Here is a 16,445-nt window from a genome sequence, read left to right as displayed (position 1 = left end):
TTAGTCTATAGTCTAGTCTATAGTCTAGTCTATAGTCTAGTCTATAGTCTAGTCTATAGTCTAGTCTATAGTCTATAGTCTAGTCTATAGTCTAGTCTATAGTCTAGTCTATAGTCTAGTCTATAGTCTAGTCTATAGTCTAGTCTATAGTCTAGTCTATAGTCTAGTCTATAGTCTAGTCTATAGTCTAGTCTATAGTCTAGTCTATAGTCTAGTCTATAGTCTAGTCTATAGTCTAGTCTATAGTCTAGTCTATAGTCTAGTCTATAGTCTAGTCTATAGTCTAGTCTATAGTCTAGTATATAGTCTAGTATATAGTCTAGTCTATGGTCTAGTCTATAGTCTAGTCTATAGTCTAGTCTATAGTCTAGTTATAGTCTAGTCTATAGTCTAGTCTATAGTCTAGTCTATAGTCTAGTCTATAGTCTAGTCTATAGTCTAGTCTATAGTCTAGTCTATAGTCTAGTCTATAGTCTAGTCTATAGTCTAGTCTATAGTCTAGTCTATAGTCTAGTCTATAGTCTAGTCTATAGTCTAGTCTATAGTCTAGTCTATAGTCTGGTCTATAGTCTAGTCTAGTCTAGTCTAGTCATGTATAGTCTATAGTCTAGCCTAGTCTAGAGTCTAGTCTAATCTATAGTCTATAACCTAGGTTAAAATCTGGTCTATAGTCTGGTCTACACTCTAGTTTATACTCCAGTCTATAGTATAGTCTATGGTCTAGTCTATAATATAGTCTATAGTCTATTGTCTAGTCTATAGTCTAGTCTGTAGTCTACAAGTTGAATTACAAGTAATTCAATTACAATTATAAGTAATTTGTTATTGGTGAATTATATATTACAAGTAAATTTAATAGGGAAAACTTCAATTGCAAATGATTGTCATACGCTATTGTTCAAGTACAGATTACAAGTATTTGTAATTGGCCATGTAATGAATTACTTTATTTAATCATTACCCTCAAGCCTGTTGTTTAGTATTTGAAATGGGCAATGTGTGCTAAACCTGGAAAAATATTGGACGCAGATACTTTTTTCACATTTTAAAAATATTTTTTAAAAAAATTGACGCTAGTATAAGATTCGACTGAGCCGGTTACTTTATACCCTCTACGTCATCAATTAATAGCAATTTCAACCTTATAACAAAAACTTTAAACACGTGTTACTACATTCAAAGCTTTTTTTTTTTTTCAATAAAATTTAAAAATTGTAATAAAAACTGTTACAATTTTAACGTGCGGTTATTGGCAAGAAAAAAAAGTAAATTTAAAAACCTTGCTTTTGCTTTTTTAACCGCACGAAGATTTAAAATATGTATTTTCAGGCCTACACAACTATACTTTTTTTGTACGTATAAATGTTGGTCTCTATGTACATTCGTATTCGTAGATCCACTGCCAAACCCGCATTGTAATATTTACTTTCTTTGAGGTATAATTATGCAGTTAATTTAACCACATTAAAAATTCCTTTTTTTTCATACGCAGGAAAATTAAAAGCGAATACCGCATGTTATAAAACTATAAAATATTGTTTAATTATTTTTAACCCATTTCACTTAATTTACTAGTTACAAGGAAGATGTAAGCATTATATAATATAATTACTTTATAATTGTAGCAAGTCCATAATAAGGAGTTTGAAAACGTTAAATAAAAGTAGGTAAACTTTGGAATTTTAATAGCTTGCACAAGTTTAAAATGTATTAAAATATAAGAAAACTTTATATTAATTCCATATCTTTTTAATGTCAAATTTATATAGAACATTCATCTGTCAAATGTTAAAAATGTACAAAATAGCCTTTAAAATACTTAAGCACTCTTTAATTAATGTCAAATTAATTTATTAGCTTAATTAATTAAATTTTTTCATAATTTATTAGTTTTGCCAACAATAGTGTCTGTCTGTCAATTATATTAAATGTCTATTGTTTGTCATTCAACCAGTTGTAAATGAATATATTACTAATTTTATTTTGGTTGCCAATAAATTTGATACTTATCAAAATAGTTTTTGCATTGTTAACTGACATACAAAATATGAAATGACCACCATTATAATATTAGTTTATAATCGTTATGAACGAATCAATTGCTGGCCTTGTTGCATACTTTTCATAGCAAAAATAACTGAAACGAAAATCGTCAAATATTTCAGATTAATTTCCAAAAATTTTTTAAATTTACAATGAATGACTTTAATCTCTGCCGCAAGTGCGTAAATTGCATACATGAAACATTTTAGTTTTATTGTGTTGGCAACATCTAAATCAGGTTAAACACCTGCAAATATTTTCATAGGTTTTGTCGATTTTAATTTTTTGGTTCTCAATTGTTTTTCTGTGATTTATTTTTTTGGCTAAACATGCAAACAATTATAACAACTCCACCCAAATGAAAAAGAAAAAAACATGGGTTTAAACAAGTGGGTTTCGCACTACATATTCAAATTTGTCTATTAACCCTCTAAAGTTTGTGGGTGACTAAATGGTATGGGTGAATTAAACTATTTATACAAGCAATAATTTGGCTGAGCTCTACGCCAAGCAATAATTTGGCCAGCCGACCCATTACATACACGTGGATAGGGTAACATATTAGATCTATTTTGACCTTTCATAAAAGATTGATATTTTTGTACCCCTGCATCCGATTACTTTAACCTTTTCTCCAATAACTTGTGCTTAGGCCTCAGGACATGACTGAACTTTTCCTTTCAACCAATCAGAATAGTGTCAGAATGATTGGATTATAATTTCAGTGGTCCAAATACTAGAATCTTCATAGGTTATTTTGACACTGTTCATACCATTACGGACTAAAACAAGTCACTTTACAATGGAAACACTTTGGGAAATAATGTATACTTATTTCCAAAGTTGGTGCTGTGTTGCCCAAATTGTACGTTTTGTATGGAACCTCCCATATAAATTAAATACTAAAATTCTTATATCTGGGTAACTATAAAAGCAAGAGTCCCCAAATTTTGTTCGTGACGACAAAAATACTGGACGTGGTTGTGAGAGCCATAGTCCATATGAACTATAAACAATAAAATTTGTATATCTGGAAATCTATAACAGCTAAAGACCTTCTTCAATTTGATATGAAATATAAACCATCATATTTGACATCCCTATAATTATTTAGTGAACAGTGAACAATATTGGACTGGGGACCTTCCCTATAAAGTAAATATTAAGATTATAATATCTGGCAAATTAGAACAGAATAACAACGGTTTTAGTATGAATATGAATATTTTAGTATGAACCATTAAGTACTAAGTTTCGTATATCTCGGAAACTATAATAGTCAAAAATCTCAAAAAATATTGAAAAAAAAAAACGGCATTATTGGTTCTTTTTGGGATGTTATAACAGCGCCAAGACAACTTTATTTATAAAATACTAGCTATACCCTGTGTGCTTTGCTACCCTAAAAGGAATATGTATAAATACCAGATTTATTATATGTAACATATGAAAGATGTCAAGCAAATTATTGCAAGTTCGCCAGTTTCTATCTATCTATAAAAAATTTGAATAATATAAGAGTTTCCAATATGCACGAAATTTTGTATTTAATTCATATATGTTGTGCCAAGCCACCCATTGAAAGTCCGCCCGTTATGCTCTAAATGTTCACATGAATTTCAAAGTTCTCCATGTAAAATTTGAAGATTCTAGCTCTAATAGTTTCTCAGATATACGAATTTTTCTATTTGATTCATGTGGGGGCTTCAAGACCCCCCAGATGAAAGACCGCTTTTTTCCTCCAAAATGTTCAAATGAATATTTAAGTTCTTCGTGCAAAATTTGAAGAATTTAGTTCCATTAATTTTCCAGATAAACGAATTTTTGTCTTTAATTAATATAGGAGGTGCCGCTCCCCTCATGGGTAGTCCGCCAATTTATTACCCAAAATGTTTTGATGGAGGTTAAAGTTTTTCGTGCAAAATTTTAAGATTCTAACTGTAATAGTTTCCAAGATAAACGTATTTTTGTATTTAATTTATATGGGAGGTGCCACGTGCAAAGTTTTAAGAATTTAGTTCTATTAGTTTCCCAGATCAACGAATTTTTGTTTTTAATTAATATGGGAGGTGCCGCTCCCCTCATGGGTAGTCCCCCAATTTATTACCCAAAATGTTTACATGGATGTTAAAGTTCTTCGTGCTAAATTTTAAGAATTTAGTTATATTAGTTTCCCAGATAAACGAATTTTTGTGTCTAATTTATATGGGAGGTGCCACGCCCCCTAATGCTAGTCCGCCTACTTTTTGTCCTAAATGATCATATTGACACTAAAGTGGCTCCGAAAAAATTTGAGGACTCTAACTGTTATATTATCTCAAATATACGGATTTTATATTTTCTTAATGTGGGCGTGGCTCATCGCCCACTTCAATTTTCGAAATAAAAAGTAGCCTATTACCTATTCCAGACATGCCGGAATACGCTGTGAAAATTTCAAGAAAATCGGTTCAGCCGTTTAGTAGTCTATAACGTTCAAACATACAAACAAACACACATTCATTTTTATATATATAGATTGTATACCATCTGAAAGTCCATTCTATGAACTTTAAAATAATGCAAAATATCTGACGTATATTCTTTCCTCTTGGAAATATCTTCATTCAAAGCTTTAAAACTCAACTCACTACTAGGGTTCTATAAATCGACTTTCGAATAATCGAACAATCGACTTTTTGTCGAAAAAAGTCGATAACTCGACTATCGTCTGTGAAAAAAGTCGAAAAGTCGACTTTGTTAATAAAAGTCAAAAGTCGATAAGTCGAAAAAAGTCGTAAAGTCGGAAAAAGTCGAAAATTGCAGAAAAAAGTCGAAAATTTTAAAAAAGTGGAAAAAAAGTCAAAAACTCTAAAATAGTCGGAAAAACTCGGAAAAAGTCAAAAAATAGTCGAAAAAAAAGTCGAAAGAAGTCGAAAATAGTCAGAAAGTCGAAAAAATCGAAAAAAGTCGAAAAGTCGACTATTTATAAAATACTTTTAGTCGAAAAGTCTAAAAGTCGACTTTTAATTAAATGAAAAAAGTCGGAAAAAGTCGAAAAGTCGACTATTTATAAAATACTTATAGTCGAAAAGTCTAAAAGTCGACTTTTCATAAAATGCAAAAAGTCGAAAAGTCAACTTTTAACTAAATGAAAAAAGTTGAAAAGTCGACTTTTCGTTTCAACTATAGAACTCTACTCACTACTATAATGAGGACATTATGCTTTGTAACTATTGTTTATAACGAACAAAAATATTGGATGCACACCTACCTGAGGATGCTCCAATCGACTTAAATTCACTTTCCGACTGGATTTAACGATGTCTGTCCGTCCATCGACTTCAACGGATGATATCTCAGCAATTAAAAAAGTAGAATATCTTGAATCTCACATTCGGATTTAGCTCAGCTCAATTCTTTAGAAAAGTATACTTTGGTCTCTGGGTTAAAAATTTATGGCCCTGTGTAAGCTTTGGAATCAATTTTCATAATAGGGTTATTATGGCTAATCATATAAAAAGTGCCCTTTTAAATTCAAAATATCAACATCAAATAATCTTCGAGTGTATGTATGTTTAATTTTTATTTCTCACACTGTATTTAAGAAACACATACAAATCTTTCTAATTGTATTACTACGCTCTAATGCATATTTACTTAAGATAATTTTAACAATCACAAAATACATTTTAAAACTTGCAACATTATGTATTACCATCACTTTATAAATATTTGCATAAAAAAAAAACTAAATAAAAGAGAATGACACACATACATACAAAGAGAATCATACAATTACTTACACACAAAACATAATGAAATTGTTGGTACTTTTTTTTAGGTACATTTTGTATTAGAAAATTACAATAATGGTACTAAATAAATACTACTAAATTATTATGTTTTCTTGGAGAATATAAGTAAATCATATAGTTATCTGTTTATGGTCTTTTCTGAGCATGTGTATTTTCAAATTTAATTTAAAGTACTTTTTCTATCCCATCACTGGCAACGATACTAACAACCAGATGTTTCTATACGAAAATATATGTACAATTCAATAGTATTCAATTGCGGATGCGCAACATTTACGTATCCGCTTAAAATACACAATATGCTTACTCTTTCGTTCATTCGTTCGTTCGTATGTCTGAACAAATAAAATTACTCTATTGAAATATAGAAAACGTATATCTTAATAAATGATTTTTTTCATTTTTAAAAGTGGTATTTTTTTTTAGCAAAAACTTAAAACAACATACATCATGTAATGGGAAAAAATTAAAAGTCTAAACAACAATATTAAAACATAATAATTCTGAATTAAAATCTAATAAATATGTATGTTTGTTTGAAATTTAATATTCTCGTGTAAATTGTATTGAAGTGTAAAATGACTCACAAACGTGTAAACTTTTTATACGTACGTGAATGAAAACTACTAGGGAACTAATTGTCTAGACTTTGGATTTTTTTTTTAAATTGCATGGGAAATATTAATTAAAATTTTAGTGATTATTATTGAAAAGTAAAAAAACTTTTCAGTTTTCGTCTATGGCCTTGAATCGTATGTAGTTAAGAAAAGTGTTTTTTTTAAGAAATTGAAAAAATAATGACGAGGGATATTTAGAAATATAAGGATCTTATACTTTAATTTAGTTTAATAAATCTTAACTAAAATTGCCAAAAATACAGACATTTTTCAAATATTGTTTTACCTGAACAACTGCCTTGTTGCCCTATTTTACGGTGGAATTTCCGGTCCAGTATACGTGCACATTGCTCGAGTACTTGAGCTATCTAATCTCTGATCATTGTTGACACGTTGCTTAACTATCGAGTTGCAAAAACGTCACTTCCGATTATAACCATGCAGATGGGATGGCCTCAGTTGAGTCGGCAACAGCACCTAGAGACGTAATCGGTAGACCGAAGTACGAATCCATAAAATAAGCCGAAGACTTTGTTCTTATTCACAGAGAACACAGTGTGGTAAATCTAGTATGAGCAGAGTTTTCTCTGAACATACCTAGACAAGGAAGGAAAATTCAATAGTATCATTTGTATAAGATACTTTTCATCCATCACCATTCAACCCTGTACACTTCTCATTCATCCGACTAGAGAACCACATACGACAGACTCACTCTAGGTATACGGGCGGATGAGATCCGTATACCCCTACATTCATCCTGTATCATATACATTTAACACCAACTCATTTCCAACGCTTAGTCCCACAGTCACTTCTCTATGGGGTATCTGTTTCACCGTGCATCAGTCTTTTAACCGCCACCTTCTCTTCCCACGATTTTGGGTATAAACCACAGCCACTACGTGGATCACGAAGGAACCTCAACCAACTGACCATACAGGACAAGTCCTGCGGCCAACTGGCCACCCGTAGTACCAGATTATATCGTTCTCTTGTTCGACCCCATGTCATATCATTCCAAGGAAAGTCTGAGGAGTGAATTGACATCACCAGTTTATAGTCCCGGCAGACTAGAGGTACTGGTAGCACCTCTTTACTCCGGTATTGCAATACACCAAGATGAGGGTCTTTCATCAAGTAAACATGCCCCAAGGGGGCATGAGAAGGGTATATATAAATTTGTCATTCCGTTTGTAATTTCCATAATATAATTTTCCGATCCTATAAAGTATATTTATTTTGGATCCTAATAGATAGCCGAGTCGATTAAATTCCAATTTAAAATCAGCAAAATCGGTCCATTAATAACGGGGATGTGACAAAAATCCTAGACAACCTCTGACAGATTCATCAAAAATACAATTTATTGCATGCTTCGACAAAAAAGCAACAATAACATTGCATATTGAAAAAAAACGTACGTTTGGATGTGTTTTGGTTCCATTACTTTGCTTTAGACATTATTGGTCGTTGGAGACTTATTTCTACAAAAAAAATGTCCACGGGACATCCTAATGTCATATGTATGGCTGCTTTCCTAAACGCAAGTTTGGAAAGCAGCTTTGCAGTGCAACAATGTCACATATTCCTAAACGCAACGTTGACAATGCATTACATTCCTAAAGTCATTGTTTTTTCAGTTGCAACGCAAATAAACGGAATAGGTGCATCATTGAAATTGGGGAACTAATATACATTGGGTATAACTCTCCAATTTTGACAAAAATTTTACCACTTATAGGCCTTTTAATTCTATGATTTATGATATATGTCTTTTGGTCAACAAATGTATAGTTATGAAGTTATAGACCTTCGAAGTTAAATATATATATTATCAATATCTTCCCTATTTAAGAACCCATCCGGACAATATACATATCATTAGAAAGAGCTCTGAAATACCTTTTCAACGATATATAATATGATCCTTTTTATTAACCCTTTGAGGACCAATTCCACAAAAATTATTTTTATATAGAGTTTTTTGACAAAAATGCCGTTTTTTCGTAAATCCATCGATATAACGTTACTGATATAAATTGGAAGAATTGCAGAAGAGATTTCAAGCTTTCATTTGATGTATTGATATATACTAATATCTTAATAAGTATAGACGATATTGTGGTTGGAATAAGGTAAAGTACCTAAAATTAATGTTTTTTATTTCATATTAGTTAATTGTTGTTTTGGCAGGAATAAAGTATTATAACTATATAAAGTACTAAACTAAATATACATAAAGTATTGAAAATTACATCAAAATACCTTTCCAACTATATATAATAGAAGCTAATTGAGAAGGATTAATACAAACTGTGCTTTTTATATTAACCTTTGTTAATAAAAGTTCTGTTATATCAAAAATTCATTCATAAGAAGGTACCGATTTATGTATATTGAGTAAATTGCGATTTTTCTGGGTAAATATTCGGAAATGGGTATGTAGCGCCGGACCCGAACAATTTTTTAAATTTTTTTGGGTAATGAAATGTTGTATTTGTAAACCTCCCCCAAAAAGAAAAAAAAATTTTTGTGGGTAAACATTCGAAAATTGGATGATAGCGCCGCAGGCGAAAAATTATTTGAAAAAAATCCCGAGATTTTTTTCAAATAATTTTTCACTTTTTAAAATAATTTAAGAATTTTTTTGTCACAGTCTCTCTTTACTATTTTTAAACTTAAATATCATCCCCATTTATTAAGATATTAGCACATATCTGTACATCAAATGAAAGCTTGAAATCTTTTCTACAATTTTCTCGATATTTATCGGTACCATTATATCGATGGATTTATGAAATAACGACACTTTCATCAAAAAACTCTATATAAAAAATACTTTTAGTGGAATTTGTTCTCAAAGGGTTAATAAATGCGGTCATATTATATATCTTTGAAAAGGTATTTCAAAGCTCTTTCTAACGATATATATATTGTCAGGATCGGTTCATAATTAGAGAAGATATTGAATATATATAAATTTAACTTTGAAGGTCTATAACTCCAAAACTATACATTTGTTGACCAAAAGACATATATCACAAGTCATAGAATTGAAAGCTTTATATGTGGTATACATTTTTTCAAGATCGGAGAGTTATACCTATAATATATTTAAGCCGAAATTGGTTATGATGCTCTTTGTAACCAATGGCGAATAAAGAATGGTATTTTATTTTAAATACAAAACACTACACAAATCAAAAAACTTTACATAATAATTTCTTTTGCTGCCATTGTTTATTTTCACAGATTGTTTATAATAATGCAAAGCAAACAAATTTTCCTAAACTTCAATAGTGTTGCAAAGTTTAATATGACAACGCAATTTGTTTTTCAGTGTTGCAAAGTGTTACTGCTTGATTTTATCAAAACTTTGACGTTACAATCAGTCGTTTAGGAAGGCCGCCTATATGATTGTATTATCCATGTTGTTATCATTAAATCAATTAAATTTTTCAATTATAACTAACTATAAGTAGTCATAATAATGTCTGATAGATCTTATTAGGAATTTTTTTATTTATGTTTCATTTAATAAAATTGCTTAATTTATGAAAATATTTAATAACTTATTACATAATAGAATATTAATTTCAAATCTCATCCATTACTTACGCATTAATTAGTATGAATTTTTTTCTTCTATTTGAAATAAACACACACACCTTAAATGCATCTTTCTATTACAGATAATGAAAAAATGTTGTTTTAACCATTTTAATGCAATAAAAATGTCTATAACTACCATGTTGTTTTTTTACAGTAACGTACAAAATTTATCTCACATGAAATATGTAATTCATATGAAAAAATCAAATTTCTGTACCGATCTTGACGAACATGAATTCATTGACTCCACTATCTATAGGTTTGAAAAATTATATTGTGGAAATTAGTATTGAATAGGCAGTTAACCTGACAAACGCAAAACCATTCGACGCAACAAAAGCTGAACTAAAAATATGTGTGAGAGAATCCCATAAGGCCTCTTGGAATAATGAAACAGTGGGTAGAACCACGAAAATCCTATGGGGTGACCCTGACGACAGCAAGACGAAAAATCTCCTCAAAATAAGCAAGTCTGAAGTTAGTATGATGGTACGTATTCTGAGTGAACACACAGGACTACGAGCACATCTATGCAAAATTGGACGTGCGGATTCAGACGAATGTAGAGCATGTGGAGAGGACAGTGAAACTCTGGAGCACTTTCTTTGCCACTGCCAGGCATTCGTCGAAGTTAGATCCAAGTATCTTGGAAGTGATGTTATTCCGGAAATAACATTCCTGACTAACACTGATTGGAAGATTCTTCGGAATTACGTTCAGGAAACTGAGTTTCTGAACACTGAAAAATAATTCTTTCAGTTTTTTTTTTTTTTTTCATTATAAGGAGCGCACAACAGACCCGATAGTGGCCTAGGTGTATTTCTTCGGATTTGATGTAGTATACATCCTCCTATCGACCTACCTACCTACCTAGTATTGAATAGTTTAAGTTTTATTTAACTTATTTATTTTTCTGATATTTTTCTGATATTTTTCTTATAATTCAACGATTTATTGGCAATAAACAGATTTTCGGAAATATAATTAACAAATCCAAATTTAATAATCCTTACATGAATCAATAAGACGGTTAAAAGTAAGCTCTTGATTCTACTTTCCATTGAAAATACTATGATATATGTTTACCTGGTTATATCATACAGAACTTTTAAAATTTATATACTGTGCATTCAATTGTGTTAGTCACTGTCATAGTACCACAATAACTACACAAAGTGAACAAATTACATAATAACTTTTTTTAAAGTAAATTTTTATATTTCCTGTACGATTTTAATGAGAAATTACATACGATAGAATATTTTATTGCAAAAAAAAAAATTGAACAGCTAAAATTTTAAATATTTATGCAATGAAAATCATTTATAACAGCAAAAAATATTATTAATTTATTGCTTAATTAATTACACAGAAAAAATTAATTTTAAAAAATTTTCAATTAAACTATTAATCAGAAATTTTAAAAGGGTTCAATTCATTTTGTATTTGATTCATAAAAATGTATAATCAAATACGTATTTAACAACAACAAAAATAGAAAAAAATAAAAATTTTGTGTACGAAATCAATTATAAGTAGTAATTGAATACACAATTTTTGTTATAGGTTGAACTTCAAAAAATAAAATAATTGAAAACGAGGTTTTGGTAATTGAAATCGTTTTTCAGTTTTTTCTGTGTATAAAAACAAAAAGATATGATTTGTAATTATTTTATTAAACAAAAAGTTTCAATTACATTTTTGCACAAACTTTTAGATGTCCCTCGTTATTTACAAGTTCCCACGTATTGTTAAATTATTATTTAATTTTGTTTAATTTTTTGTGTGTATTTTTTTCTTTCAACAACTTTTATGCAACTAATCAGACAATTAACGTTATTTTATAGCAATATTGTAGTTGTGTTTCAGCCATGAATGGCACAGCTGACTAACTACTACTACTACAACTATGAACTATTATGCGAATTTAAGTGGTAGCAGTTTTTAGCCATTAAATTTATTAAGTACTCGGCAGTGATTTTTTTTTCTTGTTGCTGGAAAAAATAAAGAGTGCAATCGTGTTTAAATTTGTTTAACAGTTAAAATTTAAATACATACAATTTTTGAAATTTGTACTTTACATTTGATTGCAAAAGTCACACCTTAAAATGATAAGGAAGATTTATTTGGAAAAATGTTTTATTTTATGTTGTTTTATTATTAACGACTTTAAGACATACAATTTATCCAAATTTAAGTTAATTTTCTCACCATGCGTCATTAAAGCTTTTGATTTAAAATCTTTTGGGAATATAAATGCAGCTGGGGGCAGAATTACTTTTTGTTGCCATACTCAGTGGTCATCTAAAAATGTTTTTAAACCTAAATATAATTGTTGTCCTTTATTATTCTCTTTATTTTTCCATCAATTATAACAAAGCCCAGTGAAATTTGGAAAAAGTCGAAACCCAGACCCCTATAAATACTTTTCTAAAGAATTGAGCTGCTCTGACTCACACCATTTGAGAAATTTGGAAAAAGTCGAAACCTAAACCCCTATGAATACTTCTCTAAAGAATTGAGCTGTTCTGACTCACACCAATGGAGATATCGTGTCAAATTCAAACATCGCAGTCCAACTCATATCCATTTTTTGCATTATCAGCTCAAATTCAATCTATTAATACACATACTAACCTTGTGGTTTGTACCGTTCCAGTATACGTGCACTTTGCTCAAGTACTCGAGCTATATAATCTTTAGCCATAGTAGTTCCGTTGGGGAATGACAGGTTTCATAAATCAAGCTCAATCTAACCCCGACAAAGGAAAAGGTAATTACTGGTTAGAGTCGATAGAAGCGGCGGACCCAACATCAGGTTTTTTTTTTTTTTTTTTTTTTTTTTTATATTTAAAACGGTATAAATTGACATATACAATTTTTCTTAAAATACTGCGACTAGTCAAAATAGACTAACTAGCAGTTTGAGGCTAATTATTTAAACATATAATTTAGTATTAACAGCAATTCAAATATTTTATAAAACATTATGCTGGTTGAAACGCCTGATGAGGTCATGAGGTTGGCATCTGTTTAGTCGTCTTACTACATTTGTGGTTCTTAATAAGGACGCTATTTCTTCATTTGGGTGGAGTATAAGTTTACGCCTATGTTGTTCTGCTTTCATAATAATTTCCTCTGTTACTGTGTTCATGTTGAGATCTCTATGGATATCAGAGTTTCTAACGTACCATGGGGCATTCAGGATGGTCCTTAGGATTTTGTTTTGAAATCTTTGTATAATTTTAATAACATCGTTTTTAGCGCATCCCCATATCTGGATGCCATAGCTCCATACTGGCTTTAGAATTTGTTTATAGACAATTAACTTATTATGGACTGAAAGGTTAGATTTTCTCCCAATTAGCCAATCCATTTTTCTAAACTTTAACTCTAGCTCATCCTTTTTCTTCTTAACATGCGCTTTCCAACGAAGCTTTGCGTCTAGGGTCATTCCCAAGTATTTAGCGGTGTTCTCGTGTGGAATCTCAATTTCATCGATAAAGACTGGTTTGTGGTTGACGTTTTTATTTGTAAAATTTACATGAATCGATTTTGAGCTATTTAGTTTGATACACCATTTTTTAGTCCACCTATCTATTCGATTTAGTGCTAGTTGTAGTTTATGTGTTGCGACTTCAACATCTTTTCCAGTTGACATGATTACAGTGTCATCTGCAAATGTGCCGACAATACAATCTGAATCTACTGGTAAATCGTAGGTATACAGTAAGTATAATATTGGTCCCAGGATACTTCCCTGCGGGACACCAGAGCTTATCGGATAAAGATTTGAGAATTCATCATTGATTTTAACACGGAAATATCTTTCTTTTAGGTAAGATTCTAGCATTTCGCAGTATTGAATTGGTAAGAGCATGTTTAGTTTATGTAGCAAGCCTTTATGCCATACACCATCGAAAGCTTTTGAAATATCCAAGAATACGGATGAACATATTTCTTTGTTTTCTAGGGCATTTTCAATTGTATGTGTTATCCTATGTATTTGTTCGATTGTAGAGTGTTTTTCACGAAATCCAAATTGATGATTTGGTATAATATTTCTATTTGTAATTATACTTTTCAGCCTTTTACAGAATAGTTTTTCAAACAGTTTTCCTATCACCGGTAATAGTGATATTGGCCTATATGAGCTGGCATCTGTGAGTGGTTTTCCTGGTTTTGGAATCATTATTATCTCAGCCACTTTCCAAAGACTTGGCATATATTTTAGATTTATTATAGCATTGAAGATTTTGGTTAATATTGCAAGTGCTTTATGAGGCAAATGTTTTAAAAGCTCAGCTGCTATTAGATCATATCCAGGGCTTTTTTTGCATTTTAGTAACCGGATTTCTTTTTTCACTTCGGAATTTGTTAGTAGAGGTATTTCTTCATCGTCATTGTTAATCACTGTTTCAATACTATCGCAGATAGGTATTTGCGTTTTGAATACATTTTCTAAGTATGTCCCAAAAACTTCCACTTTTTCTTTGTTGGATTTGGCCCAGCTTCCATCGCTTTTTCTAATTGTGGATGATTGATTTATTGGCCTCTTAAGACTTTTGGTAGCTTTCCATAAGGAGTAGTCTGTCTTATTATTATATGACAAATGTGATAGATAATGATTCATGTTATCATTTTTGAATTTTTGTATCGCTCTCTTTAGAGTTTGTGTAGCGTTATTTAATAAAGTTTTATCGCAGGGAGCTCGAGTACTTTGCCATTTTCGGCGTAATTTTCTTTTAGAAGTTATCAAAGTTCTGATACTTTGGGGATAGGATACATTACTATAAATCTTAGGTTGAAGTTCAGGCGTGCTTTTCCATGCGGCTTGTTGTAGGGTTGTTACAAAATTTTTAGCTTCATTTTCCAAATCTTCTGTTGTGTGGATTTGAGGATGAGTTTTTAAATTATGTTTAATATTTAATTTATATAAGTTCCAATCTGTGTATTTATTATACAAAACTGGATACGGTACTTTTGGTTGTATATCGCAAGAGAATGTTAAGTAGATTGGTGAATGATCAGAGTTTAGATCAAAGCCTTCATCTATTTTAAGATTTAATTTTGATATTTTCCGAAAAAGAAAGAAATCAATTAGATCCGGGATCTTGTTTGGATCCGTTGGCCAATATGTTGGACTGCCTGTGGACATGAAATTACATCCGGTATTTTTTAATGCTTTGTAGAGCTCTCTGCCTTTGGTGGTGGTTAATCTGGAACCCCAGTGAGTGTGCTTGGAGTTAAAATCCCCTCCCATTATAAATTTATACTTGTGCTTTTCTATTAGTTGTTGATATTGAATGTGTTTTATGGTATGTCTCGGAGGACTATAAATTGACGAAAACGAAATATATGAGTTATTTATTTTACATGTTATCGTAGTAACTTGAAATTCTTGAAGGCTAGTTTTTTCCTCTTCATAATGTTCAATACTAGATTTAACTAGTATTGCACTGCCGCCTCTTGCATTATTGCTAGGATGTATAGTGTGGTAACAATAAAAGTTTTTAAATTTAATAAATGATTGCTTTGTGAAATGCGTCTCACTTATCATACATATATCTATGCATTCTTTTTCAATTATTAGTTCAAGTTCATTTTTATGTTGTTGCAAGCCATTTGCATTCCATTCCATGATTCTAATTGATGTTTTCATTATTGGAGATTGTGCATTCTAAAGTTCTAAGTCGAAGTTCTAGTGACTTGTTGAAAGCTTCAAGATTGTTTAGTTTGGATACGATTATTTGTAATAAATTTTCATTTTCTGCTTTTGTGCTGTTTGAGCTGACAACATCTGCATATGTTTTTCCGCTTACTTCACTATTTGGGTTTACAATATTTGTTATTTTAGAATTTCGAATTTGTTGCACATTATTATTATTTTTGTTTGATGACTTTTTCCTTATTTTCTGAAGTTCTTTTGCGACTATACACCCTCTATAACTTGCAGGGTGTTCTTCGCCACAATTGCAACATTTTGGATGTTGGGCTTTATCACATCAGGTGAAAACACCCTATTGATGGTATAAAGAATGCCCTTGTCCCTACAAAAATGCTCATCATCTAAAGACTCACCCCAGTGCATTTCTGGACCTCTTAAGGTCGCCCAACCACACTACTGAGATTGGTAGTCCGAAACACGGATCCATTTTCAATTGACAAGACTTATTTCAGTGGCCACAAGGACCGACTGTGATTGAGCATGTTTAGAGTAAACTCCAAAACACCCAACCATGAAGAAAAATCGCCGATAAATAAAAGATTATGGTATTACTTCTTCTGTCATTCCGACATCTCCACAGATACATGCCAAGATTCCTCTCGTCCATCAGATACAAGTATTCGGATGGTACATCTCACTCCATCA

General features: G+C 31.0%; 2 protein-coding genes across 7 annotated transcripts in view; one reads left to right on the top strand and one right to left on the bottom strand.

Annotated features, from left to right (window-relative positions):
* The window catches only part of LOC119600355 (RING finger protein 17), a 183,435-nt gene that overhangs the window by 139,994 nt on the left and 26,996 nt on the right, over positions 1 to 16,445 (top strand). The gene's annotated exons all lie outside the window — the stretch shown is intronic.
* LOC119600359 overlaps positions 1 to 16,445 on the bottom strand; it is a 52,800-nt gene that overhangs the window by 30,072 nt on the left and 6,283 nt on the right. The window lies entirely within an intron of this gene.

Source organism: Lucilia sericata, unplaced genomic scaffold (genome assembly GCF_015586225.1).
Source record: "Lucilia sericata isolate MDLA Ls3-8-SP2 unplaced genomic scaffold, ASM1558622v1 Contig000111F_arrow, whole genome shotgun sequence".
Lineage (NCBI taxonomy): Eukaryota > Metazoa > Arthropoda > Insecta > Diptera > Calliphoridae > Lucilia > Lucilia sericata.
This window is presented reverse-complemented; position numbering and strand designations above follow the sequence as displayed.